Below are 23417 nucleotides of genomic sequence, written 5' to 3' on the forward strand. Positions count from 1 at the left end.
CGCTTTTTAAAAAATTTTATTATGTTATGTTAGTCGCCATACAGTACGTTAGTTTTTGATGTAGTGTTCCACGATTCATTGTATTTGTGTAACACCCTTCCTGCTTCTGATCAAGATTTGCTTTGATGAGCAAAATACATCAGAGAAAGATAAATACTGTATGATTTTACTCATCTGTGGAGTTTCTAAAGAAAAAAAAAACAAATGAGCAAAGAGAAGAAAAAAGAGTCAAAGCAAGAAACACTCTTAAGTATAGAGAACAAGCTGTTGTTACCGAGGGGAGGTGTTTGGGGGAATGGGTTGAATAGGTGATAGGGATTAGGTCATGCACTTGTGATGAGCACCAGGTGTTGCCTGGAAGTGTTGAAGCGCTAGATTGTACACCTGAAATGACTATCATAGTGTATGTGGACTAATTGTACATAAAAACTTTAAAAAAGTTTCCTTGGGAGAATTTCTTTTTCTTTTTAGGATTTTATTTATTTGTATGTATGTATGAGAGAGAGAGAGAGAGACAGAGAGGCAGAGGGAGAAACAGGCCCCCGCTGAGCAAGGATCCCAATGTGGGACTCAATCCCAGGACTCTGGGACCATGACCTGAGCCAAAGGCAGACGCTTAATCGACTGAGCCGCCCAGGTGTCCCCGGAAGGCTTCCTGATCAACAGTCAAGTTCTTTGTATTTAGTGGTTTTGTGTTTGAGTGCCAGCAAAGCTTTTTCAGATCGGCATGTCTCACGTTGGAGGGAATGTGCATCGCGGTTGGAAACTACTCAAGTGACACTTGAGGAACAGGGAGGGTTAGATGGGAGAAACTCTCACGAACTTCCCATGTGAAGTCTGTATCTGCTCAAGATTGAGACCAGTGAGCCAGCATCACTTCATTGGAGACAGCGTTTCTACAGAGGATTGAGAGACAGCAAGTACAGAATCCAAAACAAGATGACAATTCCAAACCATAGGTTGGTTTTAATCCAGGACCCTAGGTCTGAAAGGAGCCAACTGAAAATATTTATTGGCACTTGTTTGGACTGAAGGCAAACCCGGAGTCCTGTATGCCTCCTGGAAGTGTCCTCCCCCAGTGGCTAGGAACAAAAGAGACCAATACTGCAGGAATGCACTGAATGAAATCACTGAGCACATTAGGGAACCTAGAGTACACTGAAGAACATGAAGCAATAGTTAGAGAACTTGTTGCAAGAATAGGAATACTTCTGGGACATTTCAGAAACAGACTCTCTCCTGAGTCACTGTGGTTCAGGCAACGCGAGTGGCCTTGCCCATCTCCCCAGCTGCCGCTCCTCTCCCTGTTACCGTGTGTCCTCCGGAGCCCTCAGGGTTTTGAGGCGCACATCCATGGCAGCCCAGGGCCCAGGAGCTGATGAGAAACACAAAAGTGGAGGGTCGGCCGTTTGGTGCTCCACTTCTCTCCCAGTGCAAAACCCCTCCTCCACACACTTGCTTTCTCTTAGTGTTGTTGCTTCCCAGCGCGTCCAGGGACTCATCTCTGGATCCAGGGGCTTGAGGCTCCCACTCTGGCCATGGACAAAATGGTCTTCCTGGCTGTGGACTCCAACACTGGGGAGATGGACTGGCATGCCCGCAGGAAGAGGACAGTCATCTGTGGGGCCGACCCACCCGGCTCCCTTTCCCCATAAACACCCAGGACATGTGCACCATGTCTGAATAGCTGGAGACAGAAACAAAAACCCATGACTTTATGGGGCTAGAAATGAAATAGTCTCCTGAGGGAATCTGTAGAGTGGGAAAAGGGGGGAGGGGAAGCAGTCCACACTGAGAGAAGGTAGGGCTGTAGCAGAAGGTGGTTTGGCTTTATCAACGTCTGCGCTGTGGGTCCTGTGCTCTTTCACTTACCACTCCACTGCCTAAACCTCTTTGGCACAAGATCGCCATCCTCAGGGTTATGGGGGAAACATCCGTGGCACCCCTGTGGCACAGTGAGGGTATCAATTCACACCCTGACTTACGCCAGGAGACTTGAGACCATACGACCATTGCCACGACAGAGGCTCCAACCCTGATGATGCTGATTTGAGACTCTCTGGAAGAAAAAACGGAGAAAGATGAACAGGGTAAAAAGACACTCCCTAACCCAACCATATATCAAGGACCAAACAAACCCAAGAAAAGGAGGAATGGAAGAAAGAAAACTGGATACAGGAAGAGGAACCCCCCAAATTAATTCAACATAGGTTCACAATTGGGCCCAATTGGAAATCCAAAATTTACAGGGGCGCCTGGGTGGTTCGGATGGTTAGGCGTCTGACTTCGGCTCCAGCCGTGATCCCAGAGTCCTGGGATTGAGCCCCATGAGAGGCTCCCTGCTTGGAGGGGAGTCAGTCGGCTTCTCCCTCTGCCTCTGCCTGCAGCTCCCCCTGGTTCCTGCTCTTTCACACTTGCTTGCTGTCTCTCTCTCAAATGAAGGAATAAACCTTAAAAAAAAAAAAAAAAAGAAAGAAAAGAAATCCAAAATTTACTAAGATAATGTATATGGCAAAAGATAAAAGGAGGTCAATTGGCTTTTGGCCCTCTAAAACATGGGTTCTGAATTAACTTTAATGTCTGCTAAGATGTACCAGTTGGGTAACCTTCATGGACTCAATACCAGGGCTCCAATTATCGTTATACCTAGTAAAATAACCATATTTTCTAGCTTCTGTATTTAATGCTTTGACATCAGGCCTTGCTGACTTTGGAGGGACTGTCCCTGGCAGGCTTACTTAATTCTTAGAAAAAGTCAACAACTTGCCTGTGAGCATACCTTTCACATCTAAACCAACCAGTACAGAACCCTTACCCCCCAACCACCTCCTCTTAAGAAGCTCTGGGCCACTATGCCCTGCCCTGATCACCCCAAGGGCAGGGACAGACTACTGCAGACACCACTATGCCCTGGAGCCCACTGAAATTATTCAAACTAGCCAGTCTTAAATGTGCTTATCCTGCCTCACCTGTCCCTTCCCATGGAAACCACAATAAAGGGTCTTGCCCACATTTTCCCTTCACTCCCTCTTTCTCCTGACCAATCCTGGTGCTTCCCCAGGTGGCCCTCCATGGCTCTCAGAACCTCCTTTCTTGGGATCTGTAAATCTACAAAACTTCTTCCATTGTGACAGCTACTTCTATATCTTCCTGACTTATCATACCTGATTAAAATAAATCCTGGTCCCCTTAAAACCTTGAGACCCCTAGGGGCACCTGGGTGGGTCAGTGGGCTATGCTTTCTGCTCAGGTCATGATCTCAGAGTCATAGGATCCAGCTCCATGTTAGGCTCCGTGCTCAGGGTAGAGTCAGCTTGGGATTCTCTCACTCGGCCCTTCCGTCCCCCCTCCCCCCCCCCACTGGGCTCGTGCACTAAGTGTCTCTCTCTTTCAAAGAAAGAAATAAAATCTTTAAAAAAACACAAGGGAGCCCAACAAATTTAACGATGGGGAATATTTTGCTAATATAGATTTGGTCAGTATGTTCTGTTCCATGCGTATTTCAACATCCTCTCAGTCAAATGTGCCTTGACTTTGAAGGGGACACATTTTACCTTGTTAAGCACAGGGCACCCAAACCTCTCTGCTATCACAAGCATCTTTGTGGGCAGGATCTTCCTGCACCCGTCTTTCTCCAGGAACATAGGTATGACATCACATCTACGACTACCTACGTGAGGACATCTGTTTGACACACTTGTTAAGGACATACAGGTGCAGGGGCGACTGGGTGGCTCAGTCCATTAAGCGTCTGCCTTCGGCTCAGGTCACGAACCCAGCGTCCTGGGAACAAGCCCCGCATCAGGCTCCCCGCTCCCTGGGAAGCCTGCTTCTCCCTCTCCCTCTGCCCCTACCAGCCCCTTGTACTCTCACTCTCGGGCTCTTTCAAGTAACCAAATAAAATCCTTAGAAACAAAGAAGGACGTACAAGTTCAAAGTCTGTCAGTATTTTTTTTTTGGTTCTGGAGGCAACATATTCCTTGTTTATAAATTTTACAGAAGCCCATTTAGGCTGTTACTTGTCAATGAGCCCATGCTGGGTGGGGCTCCCCTCAACAAAAGGCTCTAGGATCTGTCCAAAACACCTGTGAGGGGGCGACTGGCTGGCTCAGTTGGTCAAGCGTCTGCCTTTGGCTCAGGTCATGATCGCAGGGTCCTGAGATCCAGCCTGGCAGGGGACTCCCTGTTCAGTGGGGAGCCTGCTTCTTCTCCCACTCCCTTTGACCTCCTCCTCCAGCTCCAACTGTCTCTCAAATACATAAATAAAATCTTAAAAAAGAAAAAATCACCCGTTAGTGCTCCAAGTAAAAAGGCTTTAGCAACTACCTCTCCAGGTTCCTGGAGTCCCTGGAATTGTCCATGGACTCCCAATGCAAGTAATGGCCCTCCTTGGCCCTGGGTTATAGACCAGGAAAGAAGCAATTGCTGGCCATGCACTGGGCTCTCCTGGAAACGGAGTCTCTCACAGACTCTGAGCCTTCATATCCCGCTGTCTGCTGTTCCTCGGGTCATGATACCCCCACCAGCTCAATGTAGTTACCAAGGCCTTCTTGCTACAGGCTGAAGCCAAAGTCTGCATATCCAACCTGCAGGTGGGGGTGGCTGCTTCTATCCACAGTCCATTGCCAGATTCCATGGTGCTGGAGGACGTCAGCCTTTCCTTCTACCCCTTGGCTACCTCAGGATTCCCTTGGGATCAACTGAGTGACCATCAATGACAGTTGATACATTTTGGTTTTGAAGACCAACTCCCCCTCTTGGTCACGTGACAATTTCACTTCCTAGAGAAGCACCTGTCCTAATCCTTAAAAGTCTCAGTCCCAGGTTGAAATTGATGTCTAGATATCAGAGTCCACTGTGATGGAAAGCCTGAGATTAAGATTCAATAGGCAGTGTTGTCTTGGTAGCAGGGAACATCAGAGGGCCTCCAATGGCCTCGGCCTCACTCAAAGTTCCCTTCCCCCTCTGCTCCCACAGATCAGGTCTCCTGGCCAAACGACCTTCTTTATCCCAGGGACCAGGCACAGTTTCTCCCCAAGGAGTAAGGTCCATTTCCCTGACAGCGTGTGGAATTATCCAGCAAGCCAGTCATGCCCTCCTGCAGGAAGAAGGGCTCACCGTCACTCTCCTGTTACTACAAGGTCTGCCCCCGCCCCAAAGCCCTTCTTCATTCTGCTCCCAGGTAAAACCCCCTTGTGGCCCTGCACGGTGTGCGCCAGGAGTATACATGGGTAATAAATTACTGTCGAGCTCATCTGTTCAGCATCCGGACATCCCATAACTTTAGGGTGGGAATCACTCCCTTTACCAATGGGTGAAGAGGAGAAAAATGAAATCCTTCTGCTTTGTACCTTTGTCAAGGCACAATGATGAGGCTCATGCACTTGAAGTTATTTGGATAAAAATCTATTTGGGGCTTGTAAGAATTCCCTGGGGCTAAAGGGCGGCCTGTATGTGAATGATGAGCAGGAGGGAAGGCTGCAAAAGCAAGGGCTTGGATGGTCTCTTAAAGGTCGAACTCCAAGCAATGAGGGAACCCACAAATAATGACAGCAGGGAAGTCACATCAGATTTTCATCTCAGTTCGCCCTGACAGCAGCATGGAGAATGGATTCAAAGGAGGCCGAGAGTGGAACCAGCAAGATCAGTAGGCAGTCTACTGCACTAGTCTGTGCAAGAGACAGGAATGGGTGAACCAGAGCACTGGCAACAGAAAGGGAGGGAAGGAGTTAAGATATTTGGCAGGCGGAAGATACAGCAGAATGGAAAATTAATGGAATGAGATCTTTAAAGAAGTCTGAATGGGAGGCGCTTGGGTGGCTCAGTCAGTTTAGCGTCTGCCTTTGGTTCAGGTCATGATCTCGGTGACCCGGGAATCAAGCACCACATCAGGCTCCCTGCTCAGCAAGGGGCCTGCTTCTCCTTCGCCCTCTGCCACCCGCCCTGCCTGTGCTCTCCTGCTCTCTCTGTCAAATAAATAAATAAAATCTTTAAAAAAAAAAAAAAAAAGAAGAAGAAGAAGAAAAGAAGTCTGAATGGATGGTTTCCAGAGTATAGTGGAGTAATTAGCCTGGAACTGCAAATGAAGATTTGCAGTGGCTTTTGAGGAAATGAAGAAGGGAGTTGACCATGGACATTTGAAGTAAAAACCGATTAAATACTGATCAATAGGAGCTAGTTAAGTAATTTAGGGTATATCCATAAATGCCTGCATTTCCTTTTAAAGAATGAATTGGAATTCATTCACATTTGTAAAGATCTCCAAGGCAGAGTGATTTTTTTTTTAAAAAGCAAGTCATAGAATACTATACGCCCAAATAGACAAATATACATATATTTCTAAAGGCCTGAGATAAATCAGGTTACCCATGAAGTAGATTCCCAGGCAACATAAAGTGAAATGGAAAAAACAATTAAAAATAAAAAAGGAGAAAGAGAAATGGGACATAGATGGGAAAATCAAACTTGCATTTTTAAAAAAAATGTATTCATCTTAAACTTTCATGCTATACACCTAGTTTCTCAAACAAAGCGTATGTGCTCGTGTATTTGATAAGTTTGGAACATTAAAACAAGTTGATGTTTTCCTTACCAAAGGTATATGTAGATAGGTGCTCCTTATGAAAACATCAAAGCATTACAAACAATACTGGAAGTACCATTGACCACAGCCCCCAACCCCACCAGTGTCTACTCTCATAAGAAATAACCACCATTTTCAGTTTGGTGAATACCTCTGCAGTCATGAAAAGATGCCTGTTTTTGTTAACTCATAAAAGAATATTTTTATTAAGCTGAAAGCAAGACTGCAAAAATATTACGTTTTGCAAAAGGACATTTTGGGATAAGGTAAACACACAGAGCGACTTGGGGTCTTTCGAGCGCTGTCTCATCTCTGGCTTGAGAATCCTCTATTCCTTTGAGAGGCCTTTGGCCGCCATTCCAACCTTCTTGGCAGGTGACAGTATTTGGGGTGTGTACGTGGGCAAAGCATCCGTGACGGCATTTAGAAGAAGGTGCTCCGATCCATCCGTTTCCGGTCCAGGTGGGGTAATAAGAGACACAGTTGTGGTGCAGGGCTTCGCATCTTTTTTCCGGGATGTGGATCCTAGGGTAGCGTTCAGACGTGGCGGGCCCTGTTTCATAGCCAGTTTTCCCCTTCCTCCGGAATCTGGGGGCTTCGCGTCATGAGCAGAGGGCTTTGGTGGTGGCAAAGCTGAATGAGATTCCGCTTCTAGAAACTGGACGAAAAGTCCTGAAAAAGAATTCTTGGCCATAGGTCGGTGATTTGGCTTCACACGTGTGTTGGGGGCGCTTTTGGATCCAGGCCCCCGAGTCATCCAGCTGGTAACACCACCTGGCCCTTCATTGAACAGCTGCCGCATCTGGTCTTCTCGGATCCCCAGCATGCTTCCCATCAACCTTAAGGCTTCCTGCCGTTCAGCATCAGGTGCTTGGAAAGATCCCAGGAAGAGGCTCCTTAGTAGGCTTTTGTCCACCATTCCCTCGGACTTACTGACTAAGTTCATCAGTTTCTTCTGTGTGTCCTCCAGGATTTCCTGCTGGACCTCATTCTGTTTCTGGAATTCTTGGAGTTGGTCTTCCTTCAGCTCCAAGTCAGCATTTGTTTTATGTAATCGTCCCTGCAATGACTTCAGTTTTCCTTCTAGGCTGTCTGCCTTTTCCATCCATTCGGCGAGCTCCAACTTGAGGTCAGCTAGGATGTGACCATACCGCTTTCCTTCTTCCTGGGAGGCAGCAAGCTGCAGCGCGGTGTCCTCTCTCTGCTGGGTCACCACGTGCAGCTGCTCCTGCAGCGACTCCACCTGCACACTGGCTCCTCGGCTGGCATTTTCCATGGCAGTGGAAGACAAAACGAGTTTTCCCTGCAAGACCGTCACTTCCTTCCTCAGTTGAGCCACTTTGTCTTCTGAGGCCAGAGCTTCCCGGCGATGAGCGTCTTCGGCTTCTAGAGCGAGGTGTCGCCGTCTCTCCAGCTCCTGGGTTAGGCGTAATTCGCTCTCACGTAAATGGTGAACCTCCTTCTGGAGGGCACAGGTTTCCGTTTGTTTCTGTTTCAGGGCCAACAGGACTTCCTCTCTCCCCTGTTGGCACAGAACTGTCTTTCCCTGCATGGATGTAACTGCACTGACCAGCCGGTTCAATACCCCGGTCTCGTGCTCTTCTTTCTCTTGCAATAGTTGCTCCAAAGCAAGTGCCTTCTCTTTCATCGCAGCACCCTGGGATTCCTCCTCTCTCCGCATCACTGAAAGCAGCCTATCTGTCTCTTGCAATGCCTCATTTCCCACTTCCTTTTCTCTAGAGTTTTCCTCGACTTTTGCATTTTCCTCTTTCAGTTGACACACATCCATTTCCAGCTCTGCTATTCTCTCCTTCAGATTGGTGACCGTCTGCCTCAAAAGTTCATTTTCACTCCCTTGGCTACGGAAGTTCTCCTGTAAAGAAAGCAAGTCCTCACTTTTCGCTTGGATTCGGAGCTCCTGATCCTGAATGAAGTTTTGTAGAACGACCTGTTTCTCCTTCAGCTGCTCGATGTCAGAATCCCTGTGTTCCTGTTCTTGGCCTTCTCCTTCCCACGTGGCAGCCACTGAATCAATCCATCTCTGCTTATCTTCCTGGAGGGCTCGAATCATTGTATCTTTTTCTTGCATGGATTTTCTCAGCTCTTCTACCTCCGCTTGGAGCAAGTGAGAAGCCTCACTCACTCTGTCAGATTTCATGGCCTCCAGAGAGTCCGCTGACTCTGAGGAGTCGGGGGAGGGCTGGAGGAAAATCACGTCCAGTTTCCCTAGAAGGAGATCCTTGGCATTGCAAAGCTCCCCGATGCTGAGCTGAATTTGTGCCAGTTCCTTCTCTAAATGTTGTAATTTTATTTCATTGCCTTTGTACGTTTGGATCAGGTCACTAGAGGTCGTCTCTAGTTCAGAATCCTTTTCGCTGCTGGCGAAAGCCCCCGCCTGGAGTTGTGCCAGAGCTCTCTGAAGCTGGGGTGACTCACGCTTCATATTTTGGACTGTGGTCATCACCTGCTGTTTCCACTCTTCCATGATCTTCACTCGCTGTTTTAATGTGTCCCGTTCCTGTAGAAGCTGCTTGAACTGATCCATATTAACGCCTCGAACCTCATTACCAGTGCTGGATGGTTGCAGGAGTGTCAATAAAGTCTGACATTTCTGACTTAACGCATCCACTTCGAGGTCTTTCTCTCGAACAATGTGTGATAAATTCTGAATCGTTTCTCTAAACAGCTCCTGACCACTACTGTCAATTCTAGTGGACAGTTTTTGATTTTCCTCTTGCATCCGCCGGAGCTCTGCTTCTGTGGCAGCCATTCTATCTGCCATTTTGTCATACTCTGTCTTCAGATTGCTGTTCTCCCTCGTTTTCTCATTTAAGACAGCCAAGACCTGTTCGCTTTTCCAAGCATGCTCTTGCAATTGCCGCTGAAGTCGCTCCACGTCCCCGTTCTGGCTGTGAGAAGCCGCAGAGATCCTGCTGGAAAGACCCTGAATCTCCAAGTCTTTCTGCTGGATAATCTGAGTTAGTTTACCAATCTCCTCTTTGGAGAGCCGATCGATCTGTTCCGTCAGTCGGATGTTCTGTTCAGTTAGAAGCTTCATCTCCAGTTCGTCTTCTTTGATTCCTAGGACTAATCTTTGAGTTTCGGCTTCACGTGAATCAAGCTTTTCGCTTCCGTTTTCTCTAGGAAGAGGCTGACTGGTTGTGACTTCCACATCATCACAGTCTTCTGTTGGAATGTGCTGGCTTTTGTCAGGCAACCGGGCTTTCATTTGTTCTATCGTGTCCTGCAAATGCTGAATCTCCTCGTCTTTCGCTGAAAGGAGCTGAGCGTGTTCAGTATTCATCTGCTCCTGCCGGTATTGGAGATGCTCCACTTTCTGCTTCTGCTCTTGTAAAGAATGAAGCAGTCCTATCTTGCCCTGCTGCTGGTTGTGAATGATCTTCTGTTGCTCTCTGATTTCCTCCTCGAGATCATCCTTTAACTCCTGCAGTTGAAACACCTCACACTCTAGTTCTATGATCTCGTCTAGGATTTTAGGGTCGACCGCAGGAACAGAGCGACTCTGTTGTCTTAGGCTCTCCAGTTCTTCTCTCACATGATGATTTTCGCCTGTCACGGATGGGAGACACCTGTCTTTGTCCTCCACGGATGGCTGGAAAATGTCACTGCTTCTGAAGGTTTGGGTAGACTGGCCGAATTCCTCCTGAAGCTCTGGACTTCCTGTAAGTTCTTCAATATACATCTCTTTCTCTTTAATGAGTTGTGTCAATTGCTTCTGCTCCTCCAGAGCAGAGGACAGCATTTCCTTCGTTTCTTTACGGTCAGCGTCCATCTGCTCGATCCTCTTTTTGAGGTGTACTATTTCCAGGTCTTTCTCTTGACTGTGTTGAATGAAATGCACATGCTCTAAAGGGGACAATTCTTTGATAGTTTGCTCACACTTGTTTGTTTCCTCCAACAGCTTCTTTTCCGCCCGAGCCAATTTTGCTATTAACCGTCCTTTTTCTATTTTTAAAGCCCTCACAGCAGTGTTGTTTTCCAGAGAATCCTCGTTGTTCCGGAGAATCGATTCTTCCAGCTGATGTCTTACATCCTGGAGCGCCAAAACCAACTTTTGGTTTTCTGCTCTGAGATCAGAAGCAACGTTGTTTAAACTGTCATTCAGCCGCTCCATTTCTGCAAGCTGTTGCTTCAACCTTCGAAGCTCAGTTTCCCTTTCTTGAAGTAAGTCATCTTTCCCATGACCGGCAGACTCTTGATGTTGCAGGTCTTCTATCCGTTTTTCATACTCGAGGAGTTGTTTGCAGTGCCTGTCAATGATGTCGGCCAGTTTTTCTTGATGGACACTGTGCAGTATCGCAACTCCGAGTTGATGTTCCTCCATCTCCCTCATGCGCCTCTCTTCTAGGTCCCTGATGGTGCTCTTCAGTTTCCAGATGGCATTGGAGTCTGAGCTATTTGGTCCCTTGGACAAACGTTTCCAAAGTGTAAGATCAGCCTCCAGTGTTTTGATCTCGTTGAGGAGTCTGTTGATTTCTGTCTGAGATGATATGACATCAGCAAAGTCCATCGTGAGATCCGAGTTGTAGCCGGTCAAGGAAGTCTCACGGCCATCCACTCCCCCCTGGGAATGGCCTAGGCCAGAGCCCAGGCCACCAACCCAAGAGCACATCTCCGCGGGTCATATAACTGTCGTGGTCCGCTGTGGAAAAGCGTCCAGCGCAGTCGGACTACCCCGCCAAGTGTCCCAGAACCCCTGCTTGCGCCAGGCTAAGAATCAGAAGACAGTAGGCGTTTCTAGGCAACGCCTGCGTGGGCCCGGCACCCGCCTCCCCTGCGCAGGCCACGTTGCTAGGAAAGGCCGAGGCCTCGGGCCTTCCCAGGGCCGACTCTGGCCACTGGTCCCGGTCCCAGCCGCTCAGCCCCACGACTTCCCATGCAGGGCTGGGCCCCTTCCCCTTCTGCCCCTGCTTCCTGGCTCTCCTGGGTGGGCCCCTAGTGAGTGCTCCTGCCTGACTGCCCCCAGGTGCCTGCCCACAGAAAATGCATGTGGCCCTGGACTTTCCCCCTAAGTGGTATCTCGGTACACAACTCCTGCGGCTTGTGCTTTCCACACAACAGTATCTTCTTAATCGAGGTGACTAGTACACAGGCACACGCATCCATTCACCTAGGAGAGCAGATCGCAGGTGCATTTGACAGATATCTACACCTGCGCAGAGGCACGGCCCTCAAGGAGACTTTGGGCATTTCCAGCCTCCAGAGGCTCCAGAGTGTTCTGTCCCTCTGTGCCCTGCCAGCTCTACGCGGACAGTGCGTCCCACACCGGGGTTTGGCGGTTCACTGCAGGCTCCGTGCGCTGGGCGCATCCGCTGCCTCGCGGAGGCGTGCGGCTTGACCCGGCAGGGGGTCGCGGGCGGCGGTGGTGGCGGTGCCGGATAGGGGGCCTCCGGGCCCTGCACAGGGCGGCCCCGGGGTTCCCGCCATGGGTGGAGGAGGGGCTGGGTACCGCGTCCGGGGTCTGGCCTCCCAAGGCCCCGACCCGCCGCGCCACTGGATGAGAGGCGGCGAGGGCGGGGCGCCGGCCCCAGAGCCGCTTCCACTGCCGCCTCGGGTGGACATGAAGCGATGTCGGCCCCCCTCCCCCCGGGCGATTCCTCGAGCTGCCCCGCCCTGGCCGTGCCGGCCGCCGCCGCCACCAGGAAGAAGCAATGCAGCTGCATGAAGCAGCTGACCCACCAGACCGTGGGAAGGCGAGTGCGTCGGTCCCGGTCGGCAGGAGCCCGTACCAGGCTCCGGCGCGGGAGGGCCGGCTGCTCTCCTGGTCGCGAGCTCTGGTCCCTTGCCGCCGCCCCACATCAGGCCTCGGGGTCCGGGCCTGGGACTGCGCCACGCCAAGACCTGGAGCCCGGCTCGGTGCCGCTGCCCGAGCGCCTGGGGAGCAGCGGGGTGGGTCGGCCGTCCCCGTCGCCCTCTGTCCAGGCCCCACCCAGCATCGCCCTGGGCGGACTGCACCCGAGCCTTCCCCTGCCCTCCCCCGGGGTTTGCCCTGGGTGAAAACTCCGCTAACCAGTGAGCCCCAGGCCGAGCGGACGCTGTGCTCTGCGGGCCATGGTCTCAGGCGTTCCCGGTCGCCCCGCCGCTGCAGACCCTCCACCTCCCAGTGCCTGACGGCACTAAATAAGGAAGGGGCCATCAGAGCCCATCGGATCCGCCCAGGACGTTCGGGCGTCCATCCAGGGACTGTAGAGGTGCCGCTCTCTCCAAACCCGGGCCCCTATGACCAGACTGCCCAAGATCTTGACATTGAGAAATTGGGAACTGGGAGGAAAGAACTGTGGAAACGCCTTGGGACGACTTTTAGTTTAATTTTGAAGAGCTTTTTAAAAAGCCTTTCTCCCTTTGGATTTGGAAGCCGAGTCTTCTCCAGGTTTCTTTGGGACTGCTTTAATGCTTGACAGGAAACATGATCCATTATGAAATGACAGAACAGACCGGAATTTGTAGAGCATCAGGCTGTTGCAACAGGAACCGTTGGTGGTGTTGAGAGCTCCTGCAGGTGACTGTCATGTGCCCCGTTATCGGGGGCACATCTTTCAACGTCTTTGGGGCAGTTGGCTGTACTGGACCTACTGTTTATGCTGGGAGAAATAGGAAAGTGTGAGTTTTCCACAGCTTTTGCTTCTTTTTTTCCCCAGTAGTGGGGTCAAAAGGGGAGTTTAGTTTGACCAAAGCACGTGTGTGAATGGCACGTGCATCCTGTGTGTTATCCATTCATAGAGCATTGCGAGGCCACGTTCTCGTCCCAAGATCGAGGACCTTGTGAGCAACCCCACAGTGAGGTTCCGTGGTGCTGTGCAGCTTTCTCGTGACTATCATTGGAAAGTCGACCTCAGAATACTTACTTGGGAGAAGATCTTCATCCTGAGGACGAACACACAGTAAGTTTTCTAATTCTGTATTCCCTCATACATTGACCGACCATCTTCATGGACTGAACACTAGGCCCCAAACAGCAAAGGTGTACTTAGCGCCTTAAATTAGGAACACTATGGTCAGAAATGTATTTTGAGGTGACTTTGGTCTCCGCATGGAGAACGGATGGAGGACAAAAGTTAGGAGGATCTCACAGCCATCCAGGAAGAAGGTCCAGGGAAGAAGTCAAGGGGAGCCTGAACTGGGGGAGCCGCCACTGGGATGGACGTGGGGAGGCACTGAGAGGTGCTGGGGAAGTAGGACCTAACAGAGTTTTCCAAAACCCAGACTGAGACAGATTAGGGAGGGTCAGGAAACCAATGTGGGGGGGGGGGGTGGAGTGGGGCCAGCATTTAGGGGATCAAATAGGATACAAGAGCAAATATCACAAAGCACCCCGCATGGTGAGGGTGAGCACTGTCTTGTGGTACTACTACTTTTTCTGTGAGAGGAGAGCACGGTGGGGGGAAAGGGCCGGCACTCTGGAGCCGGGGAATGGGCTTCCGATCCCAGTTCCACCACGTGTCTGCTGTGAGGCGCTGGAAGTCACTAACCTCCCTGGGCCAAGCGTTCCTCGTCTGCACAGTAGAGAAAGGGACAGCACCTCACGGGGTTGTGAGGATTCCTGAGGAAATAAATACACGAGAGACTCTCCCAGCAGGACCTGCCCTAGTAAGCGCCGTGGCTGTGCCTTTATGACTTATGACACGGGACACAGACGTGGGGCCTGAGGTACAGACACACCGTGAATCGACAGACCGCAAAGAACCCCCTGAACAAGCACAAGGCCCTGTGTAGAGAACAGGGAAGGAACCCGGACTTGCAGGAGCTGCAGTCCATATTGTCCTGGTTCTGCCACTAACCAGACCCATCGCCTTTCCTGTGAATGAGCGTAGTTACATACACCTGTTCTTGCCCCCTAACAGAGCAGGTGAGGGACCAAATCAGGGAATAGCTACAAAAGGCCTTTGTTTCATATCACCATCACCCAGCCTTGCACATCCCCAAACCGTACCGAGGACGCTGTCATGATGACAATAAAATCATCGTTATCAGACATGGATGGAACTGGAGGGTGTTATGCTGAGCGAAATAAGTCAATCAGAGAAAGACATGTATCATATGACCTCACTGATATGAAGAATTCTTCATCTCAGGAAACAAACTGAGGGTTGCTGGAGTCGTGGGGGGTGGGAGGGATGGGGTGGCTGGGTGGTAAGACATTGGGGAGGGTATGTGCTATGGTGAGCGCTGTGAATTGTGGAAGACTGTTGAATCACAGATCCGTACCTCTGAAACAAATAATACATTATATGTTAAGAAAAAAAAAGAAGAAGATAGCAGGAGGGGAAGAATGAAGGGGGGGAAATTGGAGGGGGAGATGAACCACGAGAGACTATGGACTCTGAAAAACAAACTGAGGGTTCTAGGGGAGCGAGGTGGGAGGATGGGTTAGCCTGGTGATGGGTATTGGGGAAGGCACGTTCTGCATGGAGCCCTGGGTGTTATGCACAAACAACGAATCACGGAACACTACATCAAAAACTAATGATGAGGGGCGCCTGGGTGGCTCAGTCGTTAAGCGTCTGCCTTCGGCTCAGGTCATGATCCCAGGATCCTGGGTTCGAGCCCCGCATCGGGCTCCCCGCTCAGCGGGAAGCCTGCTTCTCCCTCTCCCACTTCCCCCTGCTTGTGTTCCTCTCTCGCTGTCAATCTCTCTGTCAAATAAATAAATAAAATCTTTAAAAAAAAAAAACTAATGATGTAATGAATGGTGATTAACATAACATAATAAAAAAGGAAACCTCTTCCTTATCGTCAATATGGCAGATGCAGGGGCTCTGGTTCTCACAATTCCACTGGCAGGGCTCTTCCAAACGTGCTGAGGACATGTCTACAAGGATTTTTTTCATAACCCCTGTTGCAACAGCAAAGGATGGGAAGCCAGGCACCTATCCTTCACCGAGGCCCTGGTGACATCACATATGTGGCTGAGGGTGGCAGCAGGTGCAAGCAGCTGGGGACAGGGGCGCGAGACAGGCAGTCACTGCATTCCTTCTGAATATATTTTTAACATTTTTGAACCAGGCGGGCACCTTCACAAATGAAACAATTCGGGAAAGAAAAAGGGGAATTTTCATTTACCTTTAATCTCCAGAAGGTGGTATCTATCCCAGCGCCAAGATTTAGAATTTGATAATGACATCCTGTCTTCCGCAGAAATGCCTTTAGCAGCTGGCTGATGCCTTGGACTCGAGCAAAATATCCTGAGAGACAGAGACAAGCTATCGCTCAGTGAGGTGGGAAATCATCCCTGCAGAGCCCACCCCAGGAGAAGAGCAAATGAGGACCCTTCTGCTCTTCTTTGGGGTCAGCGGTTTATCTGTGGACTTCATGGGACAAAGAGTGACTTTCACATTCTCTTGTTTTTTGTTTTATGTTATGTTAATCACCATATAGTACTTCAGTAGTTTTTGATATAGCGTTCCATGATTCATTATTTGCGTGCAACACCCAGTTTTTTTTTTAAAGCTGTTTGAACTCAAGTAAGTACAATCTACTTGATGGTGGAATTAACCATCTTAAAAAAAAAGTCCCATAATTTTACATAAGAAAGCCAAGGGTTTTACATAAAAAATCAGATCTAAATGTTCCTCTTGGAAATATACTTTCTCTTGGTTAGGTGTAAGCCTCTCAGGACTCTGTGAAAACTCAACAATGCGAGATCATGACGAAAATAAGATTCTGGGGTCAGGAAACGGGGCAGATAAATGTCAAAGCAAAAAAAAATAAAATAAAATAAAAGCCGGTTTGCCACCACGTTCCCTTCCTCTCCATCCTGTGTGGGTAAGAGCCCCTGTTTATAAAGTGGCCTCATAGACCGTCTGCGGGAGGGGAAGGCATGAGCAAACGTTGCCAAATAAATGGACTGGTTCAGCTGTGGGGTGGGGAGCTGGAGTGAAGACGATGAGAAATAAAAGAGGGGAAAATGGAAAATAGTATCTGTTCTAAGAGGGGGAAATGGAAGATAATATCTGTTCTAAAGCCCTGTTGCTTAAAGTATAACTACTTTAAGAACCAAATCTCAGTAGCATTTAGAAACTTACTGCAATGGGACATAGGAATTCTATGTCTGTTGATTCTCCTAATAAATAAGTTGAGCTTCTATTTTATGTGTCTCTTGCATTTTATTTTTCTAGGAAATCATTTTTCATGTATGTCATAGAATATCGTCCACAACAGATAGATTATTGGAACAAAACTTTAAAGATGCTCACCACATGTTGCCTGGGAAGCCCTCTCCTAGTGGGTCCGGTCTGGAGATGCCAGCCCATGCAGAGGAAGAAGGAAGGAAGGCCGGCTGACACCCTGCCTGGGGCGTCCAGCTCCCAGGGCCCCAAGGTGGGTTCCCACCTCTGTAGCACTGGTTAGGAAAGCTGCCTCAGGAGCCTGGGAGACAGGATTTCAGGCCTCTTAGCCAGGCCTGGCCCCATCTCCCTGATGCCTGGGTTCACCCTCAGCTCCAAGTAAGGTCCATGGCCTTATTCTCAGGAACCACCACTTTACACTTTCTTTACATTTCTTATACAATCTACCCATAGGCTCCATCTTTAGGGTGAGGATTCCCCTGCATGCCCAAGGACTGTGGTCATTTGGTCAATTTCTCAATCTGACTAAGTCACCCTCCCATCTCAAATCCCTTCACTGCCTTGATAGAAAGGACTTCAGAGCCTAACAGTGTTACTATCATTTTACTAAGGTCAAGAAAGTAATTCCTTACTTGACCAGACAGTTCACAGTAAAAGATAATATAAATGGCTCTTAAACATATAAAAACGATCTTCAACTTCACCCCCAAAAGAAGAGGAATATAAAATAAAATTACTGGGGCACCCGGGTGGCTCAGTCGTTAAGCCTCTGCCTTTGGCTCAGGTCATGATCCCAGGGTCCTGGGATCGAGCCCCGCATTGGGCTCCCTGCTCCGCGGGAAGCCTGCTTCTTCGTCTCCTACTCCCCCTGCTTGTGTTCCCTCTCTCGCTGTGTCTCTCTCTGTCAAATAAATAAAATCTTAAAAAAAAAAAAAAAGAAAGAAATACTAAAAGGGATCCTCTACGCCAAGAGAGAGCCCAAAAGTAACACTGGACCAGAAAGAAAAAGATCTACAGAAACAGGGACTATACAGGTAATACGACGGTACTAAATTCATATCTCTCAATAGTTACTCTGAATGTAAATGGGCTAAATGCTCCAATCAAAAGACACAGGGTAGGGGTGCCTGGGTGGCTCAGATGGTTAAGCGTCTGCCTTCGGCTCAGGTCATGATCCCAGGGTCCTGGGATCGAGCCCCGCATCGGGCTCCTGGCTCAGCGGGGAGCCTGCTTCTCCTTCTCCCTCTGCCTCTCTCCCTGCTCATGCTCTCTCTCTCTCTCTGTCTCTCCCTGTATCTCTGTGTCTCAAATGAATAAACAAAATCTTAAAAAAAAACAAAAACATCATTTAAAAAAAAAAGACACAGGGTATCCGATTGGATAAAAAAGCAAGACCCATCCATATGCTATCTACAAGAGACTCATTTTAGAACTAAAGACACCTCCAGATCGAAAGTGAGGGGGTAGAGATCCATTTATCATGCTAATGGACCTCAAACGAAAGCTGGGGTAGCAATCCTCCTATCAGACAAATTAGATTTTAAACCAAAGACTGTAGTAAGGGATGAAGAAGGACGCTGTATCATACTTAAAGGGCCTACCCGACAAGAAGATCTAACAATTATAAATATATATGCTCCTAACTTGAGCAGCCAATTACATAAACCAATTAATAACCAAATGAAGGAAACACAACGAGAATAATACAATAACCGTAGGGGACTTCAACACCCCACTCACAGCAATGCACAGATCATCTAAGCAGATGATCAACAAGGAAACAAGGGCTCTGAATGACACACTGGACCAGATGGACTTCACAGATATATCACAGAATGCCATCCTAAAGCAACAGAATACACATTCTTCTACAGGGCACATGGAACATTCTCCAGAAGAGATCCCATACCGGGGCACAAATCAGGTCTCAACCCATACCAAAAGATTGGGATTATTCCCTGCATATTTTCAGACCACTATGCTTTGAAACAGGAACTCAATCACAACAGGAAATAGGGAAGGAACTCAAACACTCGGAGGCTAAAGAGCATCCTACTAAAGAATGAATGCATCAACCGGGAAATTAAAGAAGAATTGAAGATTTCATGGAGATGAATGAAAATGAAAACACAGCTGTTCAAAACCTTTGGGAGACAGCAAAGGCGGTCCTAAGAGGAAAGTACATAGCAATACAAGCTTTCCTCAAAAAATCAGAAAGTCTCCAATACACAAGCTAACCTTATGCCCAAAGGAGCCGGAGAATGAACAGCAAATAAAGCCTAAACCAAGCAGGAGAAGAGAAATTATAGAGATTAGAGCAGAAAACAATGAAATAGAAACCAGAAGAACAGTAGAACAATCAATGAAACCAGGAGCTGGTTCTTTGAAATTATTAATAAGCTTGATGAACCTCAAGCCACACTTATCCAAAAGAAAGGGGAAAGGACCCAAAATAATAATGTCATGAATGAAAGAGGACAGATCACAACCAACACCAAAGAAATACAAACAATCTTAAGAACACACACAGCAACTATATGACAACAAATTAGGCCATCTGAAAGAAATGGATGCATTCCTGGAAACTTAGAAACCACCAAAACTGAATCAGGAAGAAATAGAAAACCTGAACAGACCCATAACCAGCAAGGAAATTGAAGCAGTGATCAAAAAATCTACCAACACACAAGAGTCCAGGGCCAGATGGCTTCCCAGGGGAATTCCACCAAACATTCAAAGAAAAACTAATACCTATTCTTCTGAGGCTGTTTCAAAAAATAGAAATGGAAGGAAAACTTCCAAACTTGTTCTATAAGGCCAGCATGACCTTGATCCCAAAAACAGACAAAGACCCCATGGATGCAAAAATTCTCAGCACAATACTAGCGCACAGGATCCAACAGCACGTTAAAAGGAGTATTCACCGTGACGAAGTGGGATTTATTCCTGGGCTGTAAGGGTGGTTCAACATTCGCAAATCAAATCCATGTGATACTTCACATTAATAAAAGAAAGGTCAAGATCCATATGATCCTCTCAATTGATGCAGAAAAAGCACTGGACAAAATGCAGCATCCTTTCTTGATTAAAACTCTCCACGGTATAGGGGTAGAGGGGATATACCTCAATAACATAAAAGCCATCTATGAAAAGCCCACAGCGAATATCATTCTCAATGGGGAAACACTGAGACCTTTTCCTGTAAGGTCAGGAACATGACAGGGATGCCCACTCTCACCACAGTTTTTCAACTAGAGAAGTCCTAGCCTCAGCAATCAGACAACAACAAAAAAGAAATAAAAGGCATCCGACTGAGCAAAGAAGTCAAACTCTCACTCTTTGCAGATGACATGATACTTTATGTGGAAAACCCAAAAGACCGCCCCAAAATTGCTAGAACTCATACAAGAATTCAGCAGGATATAAAATCAATGCACAGAAATGAGTTGCATTTCCATACACTAACAATGAGACAGAAGAAAGAGAAATGAAGGAATCGATCCCATTTACAAGTGCACTGAAACCCATAAGATACCTAAGAATAAACCTAACCAAAGAGGTAAAGGATCTGTACTCCAAAAACTACACAACACTTAGGAAAGAAATTGAGGAAGACACAAAGAAATGAAAAAACGTTCCATGCTCATGGATTGGAAAAACATTGTTAAAATGTCTACACAGAGTAATCTAACCATTCGATGAAATCCCCATCAAAATACCATCAACTTTTTTCACAGAGTGTAACAAATAATCCTAAAATTGGTATGGAACCAGAAAAGACCCCGCATCGCCAGAGGAATGTTGAAAACGAAAACCAAAGCTAGTGGCATCACAATGCCAGACTTCAAGCTATTGTACAAAGCTGTAATCATCAAGACACTATGGTTCTGGCACAAAAACAGACACATGGATCAATGGAACAGAAGACAGAACCCAGAAATGGACCCTCAACTCTATGGTCAACTAATCTTCGACAAAGCAGGAAAGAATATCCAGTGGAAAAAGGACAGTCTCTTCAATAAATGGTACTGGGAAAACTGGACAGCCACATGTAGAAGAATAAAACCGGACCATTTTTTGGCACCATACACAAAGATAAACTCAAGATGGATGGAAGACCTTACTGTGAGACAGGAATCCATCAAAATCCTAGGGGAGAACACAGGCAGGAGGTTCTTCGACCTCAACCGCAGCGACTACTTGCTAGATACATCTACAAAGGCAAGGGAGCAAAAGCAAACATGAACTATTGCAACTTCATCAAGATAAAGAGCTTCTGCACAGCAAAGGAAAAGCTCAGCAAAACTAGAAAAGGCAACCTATGGAATGGAAGAAGATATTTGCAAATGTCTTATCAAATAAAGGGCTAGTATCCAGGATCTATAAAGAACTTATCAAACTCAACACTCAAAAAACAATTAGTCCAGTCAAGAAATGGGCAGAAGACATGCACAGACATTTCTCCAAAGAACACATACAAATGGCCAACAAACACATGAAAAACTGCTCCACTTCATTCGGCATCAGGGAAATACAAATCAAAACCACAACGAGATACCACCTCATACCAGTCAGAATGCTTAAAATTAACAAGACGGGAAATAACAAATGTTGGCGAGGATGCGTGTGTCACCACTCACTGAATCAGAAAAACAGAATATTGCCCACACCCCAGAGATCTCTTCATGGTTCTCTTTCTTCCCTAAAGGAATTTACTATCTTGACTTTTATGGTGTTCATTTCCTTGTTTTCCCTTATAGTTTACCTCCTAAGGAAATACCCCTAAACAAATTATCATATTTTACTTGCTTTTGACCTTTATGTGTGTAATCAGATATTACTCTGTAATATTTGGCTTCTTTTCTCAGCATTATGTTTTTAAGATGTGTCGACGTTGCTGCAGGTTGCTGTAGTTAATTTTCATTGCTGTATAATATCCCATTGTATAAAAACATCATGTGTTTTTTATCTGTTCTACCATTAATGGACACTGGGTAGTTTTCATTTTGGGGCTATTAGTGATTCATGCTGCATTGGATTCTTGTACATGTACGCTGGTGCGTATAAGCATGCATTTCTGTAGCATTTTTCTGGAAGACGAATTGCTAGTTCACACTGACATGACATTTTACCATGCGATTTTCCAAAGTATTGAAATGCTCCCATTAACAGGAGAGGAGAATTCCCATTGTTCCATAACATTGGCATTATTTGTTATTGTCAGAGTTTTTAATTTTTGTCAATCTGATGGATATATAGTGTTATCTTACTGTAGAGTTTTATTTTTGCATTTCCCCATGTTTGCAGGTTAATTTCAGCTAAACTGAAATCTGCTCTTTGAAACTTATGGGCATTTATGTATCTTTTAAAGAGTCTGAGATTAAAACGGCTACTTCAAAAATCAGAGTAACATGTCTTAAATATAGAATTAAAATATTAAGGTGTTCTATGGCTACCCTTATGAAGCTAACTCTGAAACACAGGTTTGATTTTATTCATGAAGCCTCAAGCGATTTGGATCCTGTTTCCATCTGTATTTCAAAGCTCATATTAAGCTACTTTTTGAACATTCCTCAGTCGATGATCTTTGTCCAAACCCAGTAAAAATACAACCAAAGCATAGCTAATGACTGCATGAGAGAATCTGCCCATTTTACCTACTTTGGATAAAGCTACAGAAGAATGAAGAAGACACCCTCAGTGAACTCAGCCCTCCTGTCCCTGACTCTGACTCTGATGTACCAGGACAGCGTGATGAGGATGAGAAGGTGAACCAGATGTCTGCTACCTCTCTCATCCCCAAGAGCTGACCCGGCTCAGCCCCAGGCCACCTGGTACTCAGACCTCAATCACTTCTCCGCACGTCCTTCAGGGAATCCATCATTATTTTGTGGTTGTTTTTTTATAAGCAGAAAATTTTATGGGGAAAAATGAAGAAGAGGATTTACATCATGCAATGTACCTACCACAGATGTTCACAGCCAACTTTTTGGCTCCCTGAAATTCTTTCTCTCAGGGCTGCTACCATAACCCTTCTCTCCTTTCTTACACGCATCCCAGTCTTCCTTGATGTCCTGGGCAATTCATTTCTACCCTCTAACTTGCATTCTCTGCTCAGAAATACAAAAGCCCTTCAATTCACATGACCCTACCCTTCAGAGAAGGCAATGCAGTTCTGTTAGCATCCTAACATGCTCTTGGGATTTTATCCCCCATCACATTACAGTTTATAAAATACCCCTCATAGCCACGGAGAATGTGAAGACAAGGTCTGATAAATACATCTTTGCCATCTTTTTATGTCAACTTCCAAAGTTGATCCAAACCTTTGATCCAAACCCATTAGCCTCACCACCACCACCCAGCCCTTGCCAGAAGAGTTAACATGAACTGACAGGAAGTGAGTGACTTCCAGTTGGCTTTGACCACCAGCAAATTGCCCAAAAGGCAAGTAAGAACATGAGGAAGCAGAAGCATGAATGATCCAGATGACGAGGCTCTGAGCTCTTAACACTCTGGGCCTGGGGCAGAACATCCAAGGCCTGATTGCAAGTTCTCTTGTCACTTTGCCTTCCCCTAAGTCTCAGGTTCCCTACCCTGGAGCACTGCAGTGCTGGCGGGGAGGCTCTGCTGCCGGAGGATCAAGAGCAGTGGAGAAAATGGACAGGTCTTCTGCTCTACGAGGTCTACGGACAGTCAGAAACAGTAGGTAGATGGTACTTTCTTGGTCAGTCAGGATGTGCTGAGCC

At 47.2% G+C, this 23417-nt stretch overlaps 1 protein-coding gene, 1 long non-coding RNA gene and 1 pseudogene across 5 annotated transcripts in view; 1 reads left to right on the forward strand and 2 right to left on the reverse strand.

The window, feature by feature from the left end:
* Positions 1-18506, reverse strand: LOC144382265 (uncharacterized). Of its 3 annotated transcripts, XR_013448855.1 has the most exons (4): positions 17406-18506; positions 16798-16969; positions 15665-15786; positions 1-1556 (listed from the first exon to the last, which is right to left on the reverse strand). It is a non-coding gene; the product is annotated as an uncharacterized LOC144382265 (long non-coding RNA). The 3 variants fall into 3 exon arrangements; XR_013448856.1 differs by lacking the exon at positions 16798-16969 and having other exon boundaries at positions 17414-18494; XR_013448857.1 differs by lacking the exon at positions 16798-16969 and having other exon boundaries at positions 17406-18494.
* LOC144382025 (thyroid receptor-interacting protein 11 pseudogene) lies at positions 6912-11114 on the reverse strand (annotated as a pseudogene).
* Positions 16783-23417, forward strand: part of LOC144382264 (acyl-coenzyme A synthetase ACSM1, mitochondrial-like) — a 20943-nt gene continuing 14308 nt past the window's right edge. The window contains exon 1 of one of the 2 annotated variants that reach the window (XM_078074749.1): positions 16783-16921. The gene's annotated coding sequence lies outside the window, so the exon portion shown is untranslated. Of the gene's footprint in view, positions 16922-22787; positions 23374-23417 lie in introns of those variants that run through there. The other variant, XM_078074750.1, reaches the window with a different exon arrangement.

The sequence above is a fragment of the Halichoerus grypus genome, chromosome 6 (assembly GCF_964656455.1).
Source record: "Halichoerus grypus chromosome 6, mHalGry1.hap1.1, whole genome shotgun sequence".
Classification (NCBI taxonomy): domain Eukaryota; kingdom Metazoa; phylum Chordata; class Mammalia; order Carnivora; family Phocidae; genus Halichoerus; species Halichoerus grypus.